The following is an 18481-nucleotide window of genomic DNA, read 5'->3' as shown; positions in this document are numbered from 1 at the left end:
GATGGGAATACTCACTACTTCACAGAAAGGATGTAAGAATTACAGGCGATCAGGAATGTGGAGCACTTGGCCCAGTGCTGGCACACTCAATAAATATTAGCGATTACATTGCAACCCAAGGGTAAACAGCTGAATTCTGAGCTGGAATCCGAACCCAGGGCGCTGACAACCTAGAGCCCATGCACTTTCCACCGCCCATGTTCTCCCCATCTGACAAATGGGCTCTAAACAAGATGTTTCAGCCTGGTGGCACTGGCAATCGACACTTCATTATCAATAAGTCCAACCCTCCTCCATATAAATTCATCATTGCTGCTTGATGGGCTCGAGGTGGTATTTTATTGCATAAAAGTCATCTTTCGCTTTTTATTAAATAAAAGCCACTTGGAAATTTCCATTGAGGACTCTGGGCTCAAAGGAGTGGGCATCATCCCACTCTGCAGCCTGGGAGAAGAATCCAGAAGTGTCCAACCAGGGGTCCCCAAGGACTTCCTGTGGGACGCGGAGAGAAGACGGGGAGGTAGCAGCTACCCCCTCCCCCGACTCCCACAACTGGGGGAAACGTGACAGGTGTTCACGTTAATAATGTATGTGCTGAGCATGTGATTCAGATGGTCTCACTTTGACCCAGGAGGGGCCACAGGGAGGCTGAAGGAGATGAAGACCCTTGCCCAAGACATCTGGGGAGGGGGTGGGAGAGCCCGGATTTGAACCAGGTCTGCAGAATGTGGGATCTTGCCCGCCACTCCACGCTGCGAAATCGTGATCTCATGGCAGCCACCGAGTGTGTCCTTGAGGGAGGAAGGAATGAGCATGTCCGCGTTCCCTGTTCCGGGCTGTGCAGGATCCAGGGACGAGGCCGTGGCTTCCCAGGTTGCTTTTCCACAGGGGCTCACGGTCAGTCACAAGGGACAAGACAGAGGTGGTGCTGTGTCCTGAGCAAGGCCAGGCTGCCCCCAGGGAGCCGCACAGAGGGGCATCCCCTAACCTGGGCATCGGAGGCTTCCTGTGGCAGGTGGGCTATGGGCTGAGGTTTGGGTTTTTTTTTTTTTTTTTTGCAGTACGCGGGCCTCTCACTGTTGTGGCCTCTCCCGTTGCGGCGTACAGGCTTCAGACGCGCAGCCTCAGCGGCCATGGCTCACGCGCCCAGCCACTCCGCAGCACGTGGGATCTTCCCGGACCAGGGCACGAACCCGTGTCCCCTGCATCGGCAGGCGGACTCTCAACCACTGCGCCACCAGGGAAGCCCGTATGGGGCTGAGTTTTAAAGGACAGTTGTGAGTTAAGACGGGAAGGAGGGAGGAGGGAGGGCATGCCAGGCCGTCTCCCCTGCCCCCGCATCCCCCCTCATTAGCGGGCGGGGGGCGGCGGTGTCTGAGCCCCCAGAGGAGGGCGAAGAGTAGCAAGGTCTCAGGACCCAGCAATTGGCACTGAAGCAGCTGCAGAAATGCGACATCACGTCTGGCTCTCCCGCTGGGCTGGAAGCAGCTCGGGGTCGGAGATCACAGGTCTTTTCATCTTTGAGCAGGGTGGAGGCCAGGCTGGGCCTGCACAGCGTGGTGCTGACATCCCCCGGCATGTCTGTCCGACTACTCCTCACCCCTCATCCCCCCAGGAATGTCAGTGTCCCCCATAGGTGTGTGCCCTTCCCCTCCACTCCCCCCTGCCTGAGCCCCTGGGATCTCCCTGCACGGGGGCACCAGTCACAGGTTTGCCCTCAGCCTCGGCCTCTGCTCTATCCCGACGTACATCCCTCCTGTCCTGTACTGCCCCCAGCCTGGGCAGTAGAGCAGAGCAGTCAAGGACACAGACCCTGGGGCCCAGCCTAGCTACCAGCGTCCAAATCCTCCTCCTTCGTGAACTCCCTGTGACCTTGAGCCACTCAGGTATCTTCTCTGTGCCTCAGTTGTCTTATCTATAAAATGAGTATAATCGTAATAGTTCAAATGGTTGAGAGGATTAAATGTCACATGCAAAGTACTGAGAACAGGGTCTCTTATGGGGTAAGTGCTATGTTTTTACTGTCATTATTACTGTTGTTATTATTATCATCATTTTTCACCCTCAGTCTTCTACTCTTAACTCCCTTCTAAAATGGCCTTTGCCATTCTAAAATGGCAGGAGGGGCCAGGAAGGCTAGAGGACCTGTGCATCTTGCCCGCTTGTCTCCCCAGCTCTGGGTTCAAGGGCAGGTCAAGGGCGATACAGGCAAGAATTTGCTTCTCTAAGCTCCAGTCTCCTCACCTCTCCAGAGGGGTAAGAACCCTTCCCTCATTGCTGTTGGAAGGGTCATAAGAAATGACAGTGACTCCTTTGCCAATTGTAAAGAGCTGTAAAATTCTCATTGTTCAGATTCTTTAAACCCTCTATAACCAGGAAGCTTAGGAAAAAAGGGTATAAGTATACATACATAATCTGTGTATACTAACATTGTATACATAATAAGTGTATGGCTAACATTTATTTGAGCACTCCCTATATGCTATTGTGCTCTGCCAGAGCCTTACAAGGATACATTAGCTTGCAGTTAAGAAAACTGAGGTTCAGAGAGGTGAAGCAACTTGCCCGAAGCCACACAGCTGGGAAATCTGACTCCAGAGCCTGACTTCCAAGGATCCCAAGTGAAAAGTCTCTTGGGTCCCCCTGCTTCCCTGAGAGATTAGGAGTCCCAATCCCACCTCTCTGAGCTCTCTAAGCCTTAGCTTTGAACCCTGAGAGCCCAGACCTTCATCACATTCTTGATCCTCCCACGGAGCTGCCTTCCCCGGTTTCCCTTTGCCTTGCCTTCAAGGTCCCTACAAGCAGCTACCACAGGGAAATCACATCTGTGATGCTGTGTTAGTCCTGGACAGTGATGCTACCCACTGCCTCTCTCAAGGTGCCCTTTATGAAGTTCCCTGCCCAGTGAGAAATGCCCTGGAGAATTCAAGGTAAGGAAAAACATTATTTCCTCTGAGGAACTAGCCTGCTTCCTCAATCTTAATAAACAAAGTTCTACAAAGGATCACGTTTCCCTTTTTGATGTGGCCATAAGGAAGCTCAGAGTCACATCTGCAGGTCAGAGGCAGCAAGCCCATTCGTCCTGCTGGTCTGCAATTCCTGCGTTGGTTTGGGTTGGCTCTGATGTCTACATCTAGCTATACTTTATGTTGGTTTTCATTCCTTGTGATAGATAAATCGGGGCACACTCTAGCCCAAACATTGTACCAAGCTTTTTAGTGGCATTCGCTCATACGTCCCCAACAAACCCCAGCAGTAGTACTGCTGTTACTCCCAAGGTAAAGGTAAGGAAGTGAGGCTAAGGCACAGTCAGCTAGCAGCCAGTTCACACCCAGGTTGCTGGGACTCTGTGCCCTGCTCTTAACCATCTTGCTTTCCAGAAAGTGGAGCACATCTTTCCATGTCTGTTCACACCCTTGCTGATGCCCCAGGGTCCCCAGCTCCACCCTCCCGGGAAACCTCCTCTTTGCTCCCCTTTCTTAGCCCCTCAAGGAACCTATGTTCCCCAGTTTTCAGGACAATCTGGCTGAGGTCTGGGGCACAGATGGGAATCGTTTGCCAAAGCTGACACTGTCCATCACAGCCCAGGTGGGCAAGCGAGCCTGTAGCCAGACTGTCCTTCTTTCTGCCCTCGGCTCCCCAGGGAGCCCAGGGGACAGATGAGCTGTCCTGGCGCGGCTCCCAGATTCTTCGTGTGATCCCAAACTCACACCCATTTGGAACCAGGACCTAGAGCTGATCTGCTCTGAGGCTCCTGAGACAGACTCCCCAAGCCCGTCTTGGCAGTCCTTTCTTTGGGACAGTTCCCATAGGTCCCCAGAAGGGGATGCCAGGGAAGAGGTGGTAGGGGAGGCAGGAGACCCGCTATGACACCGGAGCAAGTTTCTTCCCCATCTCTGAGCCTCGGTTGTGCCATCTGCAAAATGGGAATGATAACCCCTGCCCTGCTTACTTCTCAGGGCCGCTGGGAGCACGCATTAAGGCCCTTCAGCTTGTCCCAGGCTTGGTGAGGATGACGGAGAAAGACCCAATGTGAGTCAAGGCCCTGGGAGGTCTGAGAGCTCCACTTTGTGGAGAGACAAAGCTTCCCGAAGCGAAGTAACACATTTGCTACGTGGCATCTGCCAACAATCAAAATCACTCATTTTTTCAGAGTGTTTAAGAGTTTCTATTCCCTTTTAAATTTCCTCTACAAGTTCAAACTCATCTCTGAAAACCAGGCTCCTCTCCAGCCGGTTTTCCCTTGGCATCCCTCCCCCCACCCCCTGCAGTGGGTTAAATGTCTTACCTCAAAAAAAAAAAAAAAAGATACGTTCACCAGAACCTGCAAATGTGACCTTATTTGGAAAAAAGGGTCTTTGCAGATGTAATTAACATAAGGATCTCAAGATGAGATCATCTTGGATTAAGGTGGACTCAAATCCAATGACAAGTGTCCCTATAAGAGGAAATGACAGAAGGAGGTTTGACGCAGAAACAGAGAAGGCCACGTGAAGAGGGAGGTGGGGCCTGGAGGGATGCAGCCACGAGCCAAGAACACCCAGAGCCCCAGAAGCTGGAAGACACAAGGAAGGGTCCTCCCCTAGAGCCTTCGGAGGGAGCACAGCCTGCGATGGCTTGTTTTCAGACTTCTGGCCTCCAGAACCACGAGAGAATATACATTTCTATCGTTTTAAGCCACCCGGTGTGCAGTAATTTGTTACAGCAGCCCTAGGACACTAATACACCCTCCGTTCTGGCTCCGCCGGCACCCTGCTCCCCACTGCGGGGCATGCGGTATTTACATGATTATTACTGGCTTCACACATCTGACTAGATTGCAAGCTACCTGAGGGGGAGGACTGGGTCTTATTCAGGCTCCATATCTCAGGTCAGAGCAGGATGCGGGCACCAAGTGGGTCCTCGGGATATTGCTGTGTCCTCACGTGGTCTTCCCTGTGTGCGTGTGCGTGTCCTAATCACCTCTTCATATAAGGACATCAGGCAGATTGGGTTAGGGCCCACCCTAATGACCTCACTTTTCCCTAATCACCCCTTAAAAACCCTGTTCCAAATACAGTCACATTCCCAAAGTACTGGGATTGAGGACGTCAGCATATGAATTTGGGGGAGGGGACACAATTCAGCCCATAACACCTACATAGTTGTCATTATTGTTAGAACTTAACATTGCTATTTGCTGTTCCTCCAGATCGCTCCCTCTGTGCTGGGATTGCCACCTGGAATGTACAGGGAACGCCTTCCTGCAAATCCGAAAACACAGCAACCCCAGCAGAAAAATGGGCTAATGATATAAACAGGTAATTTACAGGAGGGAAACCTCCAAACCGAGGTATTAGACAAACTGATCATCAAAGACATGCGAATGAGAACTGTGGAAAGGTTCTAGAAAGCTGGGATGGAGACCCCCTGGGGCTGGCACAGGCTTCATGCCTTGCTGCGGGTACCCGTGAACCCCTGCGTGCCCCCCAGCTCATGTGCGGTGTTTGGAGGGGCATGCCTTAGCATTGGTTCTCCAGAAGCAAACCTCATGTAAGCCTTCCTGCAAAGGTGATTATTAAGGAAGTGTTCCAGGAAAACCCAGTAAGGGAGTGGAGAAGTAGGATTAGGAAAGGGAGGAGGTCCGACAAGGGGGCAACGCCAGGCAAAATCCCTGGGGAAGGTGGCTTGGTTCATGCCAGGGTCAGGGAACAATGGAGGTTGAATTCCAGGAGGCTATATATATATATCCCTCCATCCTGTCCTAGGAGGGGCACAGTCCCAGGCCCTCCCAGTGCCTGAGGGCAGTCCTCCGACAAAGAGCCACAGGTGCGGGCTGTCAGTAGCGAGAGCCCACGGGAAGGCTGTGTGCCCCAAAACGGTCAAAGAGCCAGGCGTCTCGGGCAGCACAGGGGTGTCTGCTGACGGCTGGAAGCTGGAAGCTGCTTACGTCCGGTGTGGGAGAGGCAAAGAGCTACGCAGCTGTTAGAGGCAACAGATTAGCAAGTGTACACACAGCGAAAGAGCACAGCTATTTAAAACCACCTACCCAAATAGCACGTAAGTACACTGAAAACAAGCCTCCAAAAGCAGTAACACACGTTCTGCAAGAACAGGGCCAAATAACTGAGATACACGCTGAACAGATTAGAATAGCTCCTTGGGAGCGGGGGTGGGAGGGAGAGGGAGAAGGAAAAGGGGAAAAAGGAAATGAATGCAGAGAAGAATGAAAATAAGACAAGGGCGGGGGCTTCAGAGGCCACCGAGGCAGATGGGGATGGGTGGAGGGGTGTCATTATGTCAGCCTTCCCTCCCCTCCTGAGGTCCAGAAAAACCCAAAGCAAACAAACACACACCCCAAATTCCTGCCCCCGGGGTTCAGGCTTGGGCAGTGACCAGCCCGTGCCTGGGTCACTGAATCCCTCATAAGGCCACATTGATTGGGCAGGGGAAGGACCAAACAAGCAGCCTTGTCCCTGCCCGGGGCCTTGAGAGCCCCGCCCTGCCAGCCTTCTCCATCAGGCTGGGAATGAACGTGGATGAGCCCACAAAGGGAACAGCATCAACCCCGTCAGAGGTGGCTGTGCGGCGGCCAAGGCCCGATTCCTCCTGCCGGAGACCAGAGAGACCAGGCAGAAGACCCTGCACAGATGGTCCTGCCCTGCCCACCTGGCCAGGGCAGACAGACCTTTGCTGGGGAAGAGGTGGGAGAGCTCAAGGCCACATCTGGTTCCTCCCACCACAGACAGCAGAAACCTCAGACAGATGTTCTTTGCTTAGTTTTTATTAAGCAAACGTGTATAGAGCCCTCACCAAATTCCAGGCACGGTTCTAAGCACTATTACAGAAGAGGACATTGTGCCAGAGAGGTTAAGTGCCCAGGGTCACACAGATAGCTCAGGTAAGCAAGATAGGTCAAATTCATCATTCCAGACAGGAGGAAGCTCAGAGCCCGATGAATTGCCGAACCCACTCTCCTTCCTTGTCCACTGCCTCGCCTCCTCGGGACATTCCAGAATCCTCTAGTCATTGCCCCAGTGGAACCTCCCAAGAGTCCCCACGAGGTCAGGGTGTGCATTTTCCAGGTGGGGCAAGACGAGGCTCCCCTGGGTTTCCCCCAAGCCCCCGTGCCTCTAGGTAATGGCCCTAAGGGGAGCATGTCACATCCCAGGTGCTGCAGGAAAAGCCCTTTGGAGGGGGCGCATTCATTCATCCATTCTTCAAGGATGTGTGGAGCCTGCTGCCCCCTGGCCCTGGAGAGGAGGCCAGGGTGCCATGGGCACAGCTCTTCCCACCTGGACCTCCCCCTAACCCTGCAAGGTCACTGTCATCCGTCCTGATTTACCGAGGGGATGTCTGAGGCCAGGCAGCAGTGGGAGAAGGGTCATCTGCCTGCAGTCACACACCTGGTTAGTGGCAGTGCAGGGATTTGAACACAGGTCCTTAGGAATCCAGGGCCCCACCTCCTCCAGCTGCCACCTGCTAGCCTGTGTCCCCTGGGCTCAGGGGGCAGCAGGGCTGAGAGCCATCTGGGTGGCAGATGTGGCCTTCAGCTTCCTCTCCGTGTCGTTGCCACGCCCCTCTGCCAGACTCTGCGAAGGACTTGCTCCCTTTCTTTCCGAGTCTGGTCTCTCCCTGCTTGCTTCTCCGTCGTCAGTCTCTGTCTTGGTCTCTCTCCCTTTGTCTCATCTTGTATTCTCTGTCTGTCCCTGTCTCTGTGTCTCGCCCTGCCTCTCACTTCTCTGTGCAGTCTCCCTGTCTTCTCTTTGTCTCCCTGTTCCCTCCCTCTCTCCTACCCTCCCGCCTGAGAGGCCAAGCCACCCTTCACCTTCCGGCATCACTCACCTACGTGCCTAGCGGGCTACACCGCAGGCTGCCACCCTGTCTCCCAGCCCGCTGCCTTCCGGCTGCTGCGTCTCCAGCCTATGGCTAACCGTCTCCTGGCTGCAGGCCCCAGGCCGAGTGCAGGGGCTTTATCAGGGCCCGTGGGCGTGGGAGCCCATCGGGGAAACTGGAAACTCTTCCTGCCATGTTTGCCCTGGCTCCTGTCCGCGTCTCCCACCTCCCCCATGGCCCACCCTGACAGTCCGGGCCAGGCGGCCCCGGATGCCTCTCCTCCAGCTTTCAGAGCCTCCAACAGGCTCTCAGGAGCCGGGAGGCCCCTCGGAGGGCATTCTGTTTTGTAGCCGGGGAAAGGGAGGTCCAGGAGAGGGACTGACCCTCCCTAAGCCTCAGAGAAGAGGGCCTTAGCCTGTCTTGCCCGTGATGTATCCCAGAGCCTAGAAGCCAGCCTGGTGCTTGACACACCTTATGCCTCACCACTCCGCCCTCAGGCCCTCAGCTTGTGACATAGATTTGCGAATGAAGCCTCACTCAGAGGGGTGAAGTGACTCACCCCAGCTCACACAGCCTTTAAGCATCAGCCCAGGGTTTGAACCAAGGACGCTCTGACCCCCAAACCTTGGCTCTTTCTACTTGCCCAAGATCACAGCCTCAGCCAGCAGGTGAAACATAATGGGGCCTTCCAGGCACCACTCTCCCGGTCACAAATGTCCCTCCTCGGCAGTGTCCCCACCTCCCCCAGGCCCTGCCAGCCAGCTTTGGTCCTGATGCCTTGGCCTCTGCCACAGTCCTCTGTCTGGTCCCATCCACCAGTCCCTCATCCTTCAGGGCTGAGAGGGGGGGCCTCGAGCCCCACAGCCGGCTCCAAGAGAGATTCAGGGGTTACCAGCCCTGGATCCCTAGCCCCGAGAGACTCAGGAATCTCGAAACCACACAGCAGCAGCTGTTCCAGCCACAGCCCTGGCTGCCAGCGCTGGGACAGAATTAGCTCTGTGTTGGGAGAAAATTTCCTCCCTGGTCCCACGCCCACACCCGGGAGCTCTGGCTGAGTCACCGTAGTGGGGATCGAAGGTGCTGGCTGCCTAACAACCTGCCCCATTTTCTTGGGGTTGGGATGGGGCTGCGTTTGGGCTTAGGACTCTGCAGCGGTGGGAAAAAGCAAGGAGCTTATGCCCTTCGACGTGGGCAACCTGCTTGCCCAGAGGCCCCAGTAAACCTCCAGTGCCTGATGGGAGCACTGAAGCAGGAAGACTGCCCCCCCCCCGCCACCGCCAAATGTCCACTCCGCTGCCTGGATCCCCCCCCCATTAGAATGATCCATGCCTTCTCCCCAATGTGCTGTCCTCAAATTCACTGCTCCCTGCTCTGTGCCCTGCAGGCTGAGCTGTAGGAATAATATTATTAACTCCCTGCCCTCTGACCTCCAGTTGACTCCATCCATGAAGGCCCAGCAGGGGCTGCAGGACAGGAAGAAAGCAGGTCGGGTGTTTATTGTCCCAGTGCCCTCCCTGCAGGGTCTCCACGAGTCGGTCACAGCTACACAACCTGGGTCCCAGGAAGCAGTCCCTCCCTGACCCCTCGACCTAAGGGCAGGAAGGGACCTGGGGTCTAAGATACAAGGATACATCATTTAGGCTGTCCACACTTTCTAAGTCCTCCCTTGCCTAAGAACTCATCAAGTCCTCATGTGAGTGGGTCATCTGTTTCCCGCTGAGACCCTGACCCAGAATCCAGACTCTCCGTGTCTCCCCCTCCGACACCCACACGTCTGTTTCCTAAACAGCTCACAAATCTGTCCATCATTTCTGCCCGCCTGGGTGAGTGCTAGAGATCCCTAACCAGCATGTCACTTGCACTATAATTTCATTTTCCACCTAGTAGCTGGAGAGACCATGTCAAAATGCAAACCGCATCACAGCTCTCCCCGCTTAAAAGCCCCTGGCAGCTCCCCTTTGTTCTTAGAACAATGCTAACTCCTTACCGGTGTCCCGGAGGCCCAAGCAGTCTGGCCCCTGCCTACCTTAGGACTGAGCGGAGGCTGGACCCCAGCCCCAGAGAGAATCCTGACTCGGAAGCAGATTCCTGGCCCAGGTAGAGGGCGGACTCTTCCTTGCAAACCCAGCCCCACTATTTTACTGCAGACCCAGCAGCTATTCCAGCCACAAAAGACCCCCAAGATTGTTTGGATGTATGTGTCTCTTTGGACATATGTCCAAGATTGTTTGGACGTATGTTGTTTGGACGTATGTCTCTCTTTGTTTGGACATATGTCTCTCTTTCCAGGCCAAAAGGCTACTCTGGCCCCCACCGTGGGTCCAATGCACAAACACTATGAATTCTCCCGGCCACTCAGCTTACATCTAAAGCGGTCAGGGAAATAGCCTGGGTCTCTCCCCCGTAAACAGTGCCCCAGCCCCTGGAGGTGGCCTGTAAACAGATTTTCTCCCATGCTTATAACCCACTGGACTGGGAGGCCCGGCATCCCGTTCGCTTAATCCCCTGAAGTCAGCCTTGAGTCTACTCACGTCAATAGTCCCCAAGCTGTGTACACAGAGTATCTGGAAGGCAGCAGGCACAGGGGTTTTACGTGAGCCGCTCAGGATGTGGTCGGAGGAGGCTGCCAGTGGTGGTCGCCGTCTCCCCCGTGCTGGCAATGCCCTCAGTGTTCTGCTCATGGCGTGGGCTTGGAGCCCAGACTCTGAGTGGCTCCTGGGTGCCCTGCGAGTTGTCATAGTTCCAGCCCCTGTCCCCCTAAATCCAGGCCAGCGCAGCCCACCTTCAGCCCTGAGGGCCAGGCTGCATCTGATACCGCCCCAGAGCATGGCTTCTCCTCTGGGTACCTTGAGATGCGTGGAAGGGAGCAGCCAAAGGAACTGTCCCCATCTTTAGTGCCCCAACCTGCTGTGGGAGAGAAGGGCGAGGAAGCTGAAGACCGGCCTCATCTGCTTCTGCAGCCCTTCTTTGCAGCCCCTCCCTCTCTCTCTGTTACTCTGAGAACCTTACCAGGCCCCTGAAAGTCACTCCTGGACATTCTGGTAAAGAGCTTTTGACCCTAGAATGCCAGGGTTAAATATTATAATAATCACCCAAATATCAATATTTTATTGAGCACCTACTATATATGCCAGGACATTGAGAAGCACCTTATGTGTATCATCTCACACAAACCCAGGGGGATTATTATGGCCATTTTAGAATTGAGGAAGCCAAGGCCAGAGAGGTTAAGGGTCTTACCCAAAGTCACGTGGCTAGTGAGAGGCAGAGGTAGGATTTGAACCCAGATTAAGAATATAGTGCTCTTTCTTTTATACCTTACAGGATCTACTTGGCAAATGTCTTTAGATTAATCCCTGACCATTTGGGGCCTTGGTTTCCCCAACTATAAAACAAGGAGGTTGGAGTTGATGGCATCAAAGGCTCTCTTCCAGCTTTAAAATATGCCATAATTGAATGGGCCAAGTGTCTGTCTATTCCTAGCCTTGTGCCCATAAAAAGACAGCATGGCTCAGCTCCACGCTGTGTGACCCCAGACAAGTTGCTTTACCTCTCTGAGCTATAGTAGGGTTGCCTATAAAATGGCAATAATAAAACCTTCCTTTCAGAAAATCCAGGGATCTGGATGAAGCGAGCTCTTGGGACCCCTTGCAGGATTAAGATCTCTGGGATGGAAGTTAAAGGTTAATTTACAAGCGTCCCCACCACCAAGACCCCAAGTCTGGGGCCCTTACTGACTGTGACAGTGTTGTCTCAGACTCGCCCCCCTCCCCCTTCCCAGCTGCACAGTGGCTAAAAGCCCATACTTGAAAGTCAGCCAGACCAGGTTTCAAGGCCCTTCCTCATTCAGTGACTGTGGACATATTACCTCTCTTCTCCAAGCCTCAGTGTGCTCATTGGTAAAATGGGGCTGATATTATTACCTCCCTCCTAGGGTTACCGTGAGCATATCACAAAATGACGAGGTGAACGTGGTATCTGGTGCGCAGCAGGTGCTCAGCAAACGTTTGTATAGAAAAATCAGATGGTGACGTGCCTGTGAGATCCGGTAGCATCCCTGTCTCATGGAGGGAGGGGAGAAAGCCAGGCCAAATATCCAGTTTGCAGATTCTGAACCAAAGCAAAGGGCTGTGTTACCAGGAAACTCACAGAGCTCAAAGATGAGCCTGGATGGTGTCTGGAAGTAGAGGAGGGCTGGGAGCCAGCCAGCGGTTGCTCTCAGCCTCCTCCTTCCAGACCAGATGCCGCCCGGGGCCGGATGAGGAAACGGTGGCTACTGCCATTCCCTCCCCGTCTCGGCCCCTTCTCCTTTCCTGGCATCCCCACATCCTCTGCCAGAGCTTCTGCAAAGCATTTTTCAACTTGACTATAGTCCCTCGGTTAAAACAAGCATTGTCCCACTTCCGGCTGCACAGGGCATTAAAGCATAACAAGGAGGTGCCCAGGCTATGTGGCCTCGGGCCCATTCTCCACATCTCCAACCTTCCGTTTCCAACCTGGCACATAGAGATGGCCCAACATACTGTGAAGATGAAGGAAAATGATTATATGAAGCACCTAGCAAAACAGCCAGCCGCTCATAGGGCCTCAGATGATGCCAATTCCCCCTTATGCCCATTTAACAGATAAGAAAACTGAGATTCAAACAAGTTTCATGATCTTTCCCAAAGTTACCCAGAAACTGAGCAATGGGTATAACCAGGAGCTCTAGGCTGGACTTTGGGCTTCTCCTCTCCTGGTTTTCCCTGGAATCATTTTCCATATGACTTAGAACTAGATTTCAATTCCACCTCCAGCACTTAGAGGCTGTGTGACCTTGTATAGGTTGCTTCACCTCTCTGAGCCTCAGGCACCTCATCCATAGCATCTTTCTCTAGGAGTTGTGAGGATACAATAAAACAAGGCTGGTAAAGTGCTTGGCATTGTGCCTGCCATGATCACAGTTACCAATATTATTAATACCAGTGATTAGTAATATTACAGGAAAGGGGGGGATTTATCTCACAGAGGTAAAACTGGAAAATATGTTTCTACCCTCTTGGTGGGGTCCTTTATTTTAGGATCCAAGGAGAACTTGGCAGGACACAGCCTTTTCTAGAATTCCCGGAATGTCAGGGAACATTGGGTAAATTGGAGACACCAGGAGGCTGCAGCGTCAGGTCACAGACCCCTTTCCAGCCTTCTCCCATGTCCCATCTGCTCGTTGCCTGAGCAGCCCTGAGGCCCCAGCACATCTAGACGAGAGCAGCCCCGCCCAGGCCGCTCACTGTCTGCCCAACAGCCCTGTTCACTCCAGGCCACTTTGTTTCGGAGACTTCCTGCCTCTGGCCTGGAACGTTCTCCTCCATGGCCCTGTCACGGGAGGAAATGTGCGCAGCATGGGCCTGGGGTTCCAGGAGTGCGGTTTGGCACCTTTGCCTGGGAGAGGTCAGAAAACAGAAGCCTTCTTGGAGGGTGAGGAAGGGGAAGGGAGGGCGAGGTGGGGTCCCTTCCAGACAGGCTGACTCAAACCCTCCAGGAGGCTGAGAAACTTCCAACAAGATGGCCTTGCCATTGGGCTAACGGAAAGCTCAGAAGGCCAAGGATTCTTCCCTCCAATTCTCTGATCCTCCTCTCTCCCTTCCTCCATCCTTCCAAGAAATATTTATTAAACACCTATTGTGTGCCAAGCCCAGATCCAGATCCAGGGGCTACAGCAGGGAACAAAATGGACACATTGCTTCCCTGGAGGGGCTGGCATTCTCGAGGGTGAGGATTGGGTAACAAACAGATAAACACATTTGTAATAAAGAGGACAAACACCTCTAGAGCCAAACTGCCTGGGTTTGAACCCCTGCCCTGCCATTCACCAGCTGCGTTACTGTGGGCAAGTCACCACACCTCTCTGTGCCTCAGTTTCCTCATCTGAAAAACGGGGGTGATAGCTCTTTCCTCATAGGGTTGTTACGAGGATTAAATGAGTTTACGTTGGTAATGTTTAGAAGCATGCCTGGTTCATTGGAAGCAGTATGTAAGTGCTGGAAAAATGAAACGAATATAACAGATGATGATATATGCTATGAACTAAAATATAAAGAGGAGTGGGGCATAGAGATGGGGGCGGGGTGCTATTTTAGGCAGAGTGTTCCGAGAAGCCCTCTCTGATACGGAGACCTTTGAGCAGACTTGAATACAGGGAGACATATCACTGTCTGATGGAAGAGCACTTCAGGCAGGGGGAAGAGTAAGTGCAAAGGCCCTGAGGCAGGAGCAGGTTTAGCAGGTTCAAGAAACAGCATGAATCCATTCATTCAAACATCCATTCAATAAGCAGCTAGTGAATACCTTCTAAGTGTCACACTCCTTGTTGGAGACTGTGGGAGTCTATGCCCCCAAGTAGGGGAGGTGGGTGCAGGAACATGGCATAGTCAGTGCTCTGAGATGTCACCTAAAATCCAGACTTCCAGCAAACCAGCCCTATTGGGCCTGCATCACAGACAGGATGGGGTTCTTGGCAGCCTCCCTATGTTCAACCCCTTGACTCTGGGGCAATGAGTCTGCTGTGATTCACCATGGAGCCTGCCCTGGCTCTCTACTGTTGTCGAAACAAGAGCAAGATAAGAGAAAGATGAACAGTCACTCTCACTTTCAGCTTTAATGGGAGAGTGTGGATTTCTTTGTGGAAGTGGAGAATGTTCCGACGGTGTCTCCTGCCTGACCTTGTTGCTGGCTGAGTTTGTGGCCCTGGCTCTGTACAAAGCAAAGGGAAGGTAGCCAGGGAAATCAGGAGAGGCTTCTGGGAGGAAGTGACATTTGAGCTGAGGCTTGAGGGGTACGACGCCTTTGCTTAATGGAGCAGTGGAGGGAGAAGGCATCTCCGCAGAGGAAACTGTGTGCAAAGGTACAGAGGCTGGGTAACGTGAGGTTAGATTGTGTGTGGGTGTCTGTGCATGTGTGTCTGTGTGTGTGTGGCGGGAATTTTGGGGGGATGGCAGGAGACGTGGCTGAGAAAAGAAGAGGGGTTCAGATTATGAGACCTCCTGCAAGGTACCAAATTTATCCTGTGGGCAATAGGGAGCCATGGGTGGTTTTTAAGCAGAGGGGTGTCCATTTTTCTAAACAACCCCAGCTCTAGCCCAGGTGGCTCATACGGAGACTGCATTGGAAGAGGGGAGACTGGAGGCAAGAGGCTAGCAAAAGACCTGATGAACTGAGTGAGAATCCCCCACCAGCTCCAGGTCCACTCAGAAGTGGCAGTTTTTGGAGGCTTCAGAAATCAAGGGCCCCATCACAGAGCCGGGGAGTCTGGCAATCTCCCCATTTTCTTGAGGGAATTCTTCCTCAGCCGGCATGGGCACGTTTGCCTCAAGAGCCGTTTCCATGGCAACTGCCAATGCTCCAAGAAAAATCTTGGATGAGCAGAGGAGTAGGGACAGGATACACCAAAATGAGTCTTCATGGAAGAAGCCAGGTCACACTGGCCAGTCCCAGGGGCTGAGACCCAACCCCAGCCCGAGAATCCCTGATGCCACAGACGAAATCTAGTCACCATGGCAACACTGATTCCCCATCCTTGGGTGTCACTGGGGATGGGGAGAGACAGGAGGGAGGAAATGCCAAGGGGCAGCCAGACCAGTAGCTTACAAGGTATGCTAATCCTAGGATGGGTGTGAGAGGCAGGTAAGTGAAGAACACGGGTGCAGATGAAAGAGCAGCCTCTGGGGTCTGATTTTTGGGTTCAGAAAGGCATCCCCTACCCCAAAATTGATGCCTGGTAAACCCTGTTGCTAGGCCTTGAATTCCACCATTAGAGTTCTACTTTTAACTCCCCCACAATTAACTGCAGTAAAAGTAATAATGGCCTGGGGGCCAACACTCCCACCACCACCACCATTCACTGGCTCAGGCTGGTTGGGGGCAAGGCTGGAGCAGCTGTGGGTGTGGAGAGAAGCCAGGGAGAGAATAGTTTATGCTAAATGATGGGGGTGGCGGGACATCTCAAGGATGCAACCTGATCCCCCCCCCTCCCTGTCTTCCACTCCAGCAAAACTGAGGAGGGCATTGAGGGCTGAGCTTAGAGAACAAACTGACAGAACCTCCCATCGTGTCCCTGGTTTGCTGTGTGACTTTAGGCAAGCACTTTCCCTCTCTGATCAGGCCTCAGTTTCCACATCTCTAAAACGGACAGGTTGGACTGAGAGAGGAAGACTTTGGAGTGGAGGAAAGAGAGAGTAGGAAAGCAAAGAAAGGGGTGCAGTGTGGAGGAATTATGGGGGTTGCAGAGCTTTGAAAGACAAAAGGCAGAAATGTTGCTATTATGTAATCATTAGCTATTCCTTGAGATAGGATGTGGGGGAAGGTTAGACATCCAGCTCATCAAGCTCAGGCTCTCACTGAGGCCGAATGGTGGAGGGGCTGAGTGCCCAGCTGGGGAGCCAGGCTGCCTGGGGTTAATCTCAGCAGTGGAGGATCACTTACCTGCCCTCTGCCTCAGTCTTCCTATTTGCAAAGTGGGGAAAATTGTAATACCTCTTGCACTGAACTATTCTGGGATTAAATAACTTGACATACGTAGAGCGCATAGCATAGATCCTGTTTCTTGTTATCTCACTATTGATGAAACAAGGCTAAAAGCATCTACGTGGGGGCATGTGCGCGTGCGCGCCTGCCTGATCCTGACGTTACTAAGTTTCAGGGAAGGGATGTTAAGGGGAAAAGGCAGCCCAGATCAGGAGGCTGGGTGGAGATAAGCTGCAAAAAAGAGGAAGGGAGGGCCCCTGGCTGTGAGCACTGAGCTCTGTTCCCCTTCGCCAGCCCGAGGGAGGTCAGCGACATGCACGCACCCACCCAGGACAGGGCGGCAGGGTTCGTGGGAAACCGCCGGCTGGGTTCAGGGAGGGGCCACAGGGGGAACCTTGGACCCCAAGTCCTTCGAAGACGACCCACTCACTTGTGCCCCCAGGAGCCCAGTGCCCCTTGAATGCGTGGCGGTCAAGGCCTCTGGGCATTTGCTCTTACAGGTTGCTGTGCTGGGGGTCAGAGGAACCTTTTCCTGTCCTGCTCCCCCCAGCCTCGCTACGCACTGGACAAAAAGACAGGCAGAACGGAGAGCAAATGGTAAGAAGACAGAGAATGATCCTGCTGGCATGTGCCAGACGTCTGGCTGGATGCTTTGCCTTCCTTATCTCCCCGTAGCCTGACCAGCTCCCCGCCCAAGACGGGGATGGTTATTATCCCCACTTAACAGGTGTTGAAACTGAGGCTCTGAAAGGAACCTGGTCAGGATCACCAGACAGCCCTGGTGGAGCCAGGACTTGAACTTGGATCTGTGGTCTCCAGAGCCTGTGCTCCAGGGCACCCCAGCTGCAACCCACACAGCTGTTGAAAATGTTCTCCTGCCCTTATCACAGCGCTTCTAAGCGTCTTGGGTGGGCTGCTGGCCTCTTTCACGGCTAGGCCGTGACAAGCCTTCAGGCCGCATTCCTTCCTCTCCCTCCTTCTTCCCCGGGTTCCCAGGTGCAGCCCTGGTAGGGGAGGAATCTAAACCACTGAGAGGCTGGGGGTGGGAGGTGGTGATAACAGTGGCCCTTACTTGTCAGGCGCCAACTGTGTACCCAGTGCCTCTACTCAGAACAAACCTTTAAGGTGGGTATTTTCATTCCCATTTTGCAGATGTGGAAACTGAGGCACAGAAAAGCAAAGCCACTAGCCCAAGATCCCACACCTAGCAAGAGGCAGAGGTAAGATTTGAACCTGGGCTGTTCTGACACGGGGGCCCACACCTTCAGTCACCGTGACTGCCCTTGATGTCCTGCGACTTGCTGGCTGGGGACTCCACTGTGTGCAAGGCCCTCTGTTCTTGCACCCGCTGACTCCCCCATGCACAGGGCAGGCAGGGGAGCCGTGTCTCACATACCCACAACCCCACCTCAGAGAGCCTTCAGTGACCCGACTTACCCACCTCTGGCCAGTGCAGTCGCCACACACCAGGCTCCAGAGCAGGCAGGGGGCTGCAGAGGCACGTCCAGCCGGGAGGACCCCTGGGAGATCCTGCAGGCCTGAGCCGCCCCAGCCGCGCCCCGCCCAGGCTGCCAACACCAGGCACAGGGCCCCCGGGGCACTCAGGCAGGCTCTGGCCCCCTGGAATTGCCTGGCTCCAGCCCAGGCAGCTGACGGAAGGGCTGGCATTGGTGGAGTATGTAGGAGATCCCACCCTGTTCCCAGGCTTGGGGGGAGGAGGGACAGGCTGCCCTCCCCCTTGACCCTATAACCGTGCTGTCACCTTTTCCCAGGGAGAAACTCAGCCTTGCCCGAGAAAGGGTCTCACTGGGAAAACTGCCCCCCACCCTCAGTGGAAAAAACAGACAGTTGAAGCCCAGAGGAAATGTCAGAATCCTTAAAAGCCACTGCTGGAGAGGCTATAGGCTCGAGGGGTCTGCCACCCCCATGCTACAGAAAAAGGAAACTGGCTCAGGGCAGCGGAGGCCTTAAGCCTCACACAGCTGCAGCAAAGCCAGGTGCCGAGGCCAGCCTGACCCCTGAGATCTCAGGCCATGACTCAGTCTCTTCATCTGCAAAGCGGGCCAGTGTAAAGCTTACATGAGATCACAAATGCAGGGTATATAGGTTAACCAGTCATCCCAGTTTGGGGGTGTCCTGAGAAATAGGACTTTTGGTGCTAAAACCA

At 53.7% G+C, this 18481-nt stretch overlaps 1 protein-coding gene across 1 annotated transcript in view; it reads right to left on the bottom strand.

The window, feature by feature from the left end:
- Positions 1-18481, bottom strand: part of CMKLR1 (chemerin chemokine-like receptor 1) — a 39120-nt gene that overhangs the window by 4101 nt on the left and 16538 nt on the right. The gene's annotated exons all lie outside the window — the stretch shown is intronic.

The sequence above is a fragment of the Grampus griseus genome, assembly GCF_964374135.1.
Source record: "Grampus griseus genome assembly, chromosome: 12".
Classification (NCBI taxonomy): Eukaryota; Metazoa; Chordata; class Mammalia; order Artiodactyla; family Delphinidae; genus Grampus; species Grampus griseus.
This window is presented reverse-complemented; position numbering and strand designations above follow the sequence as displayed.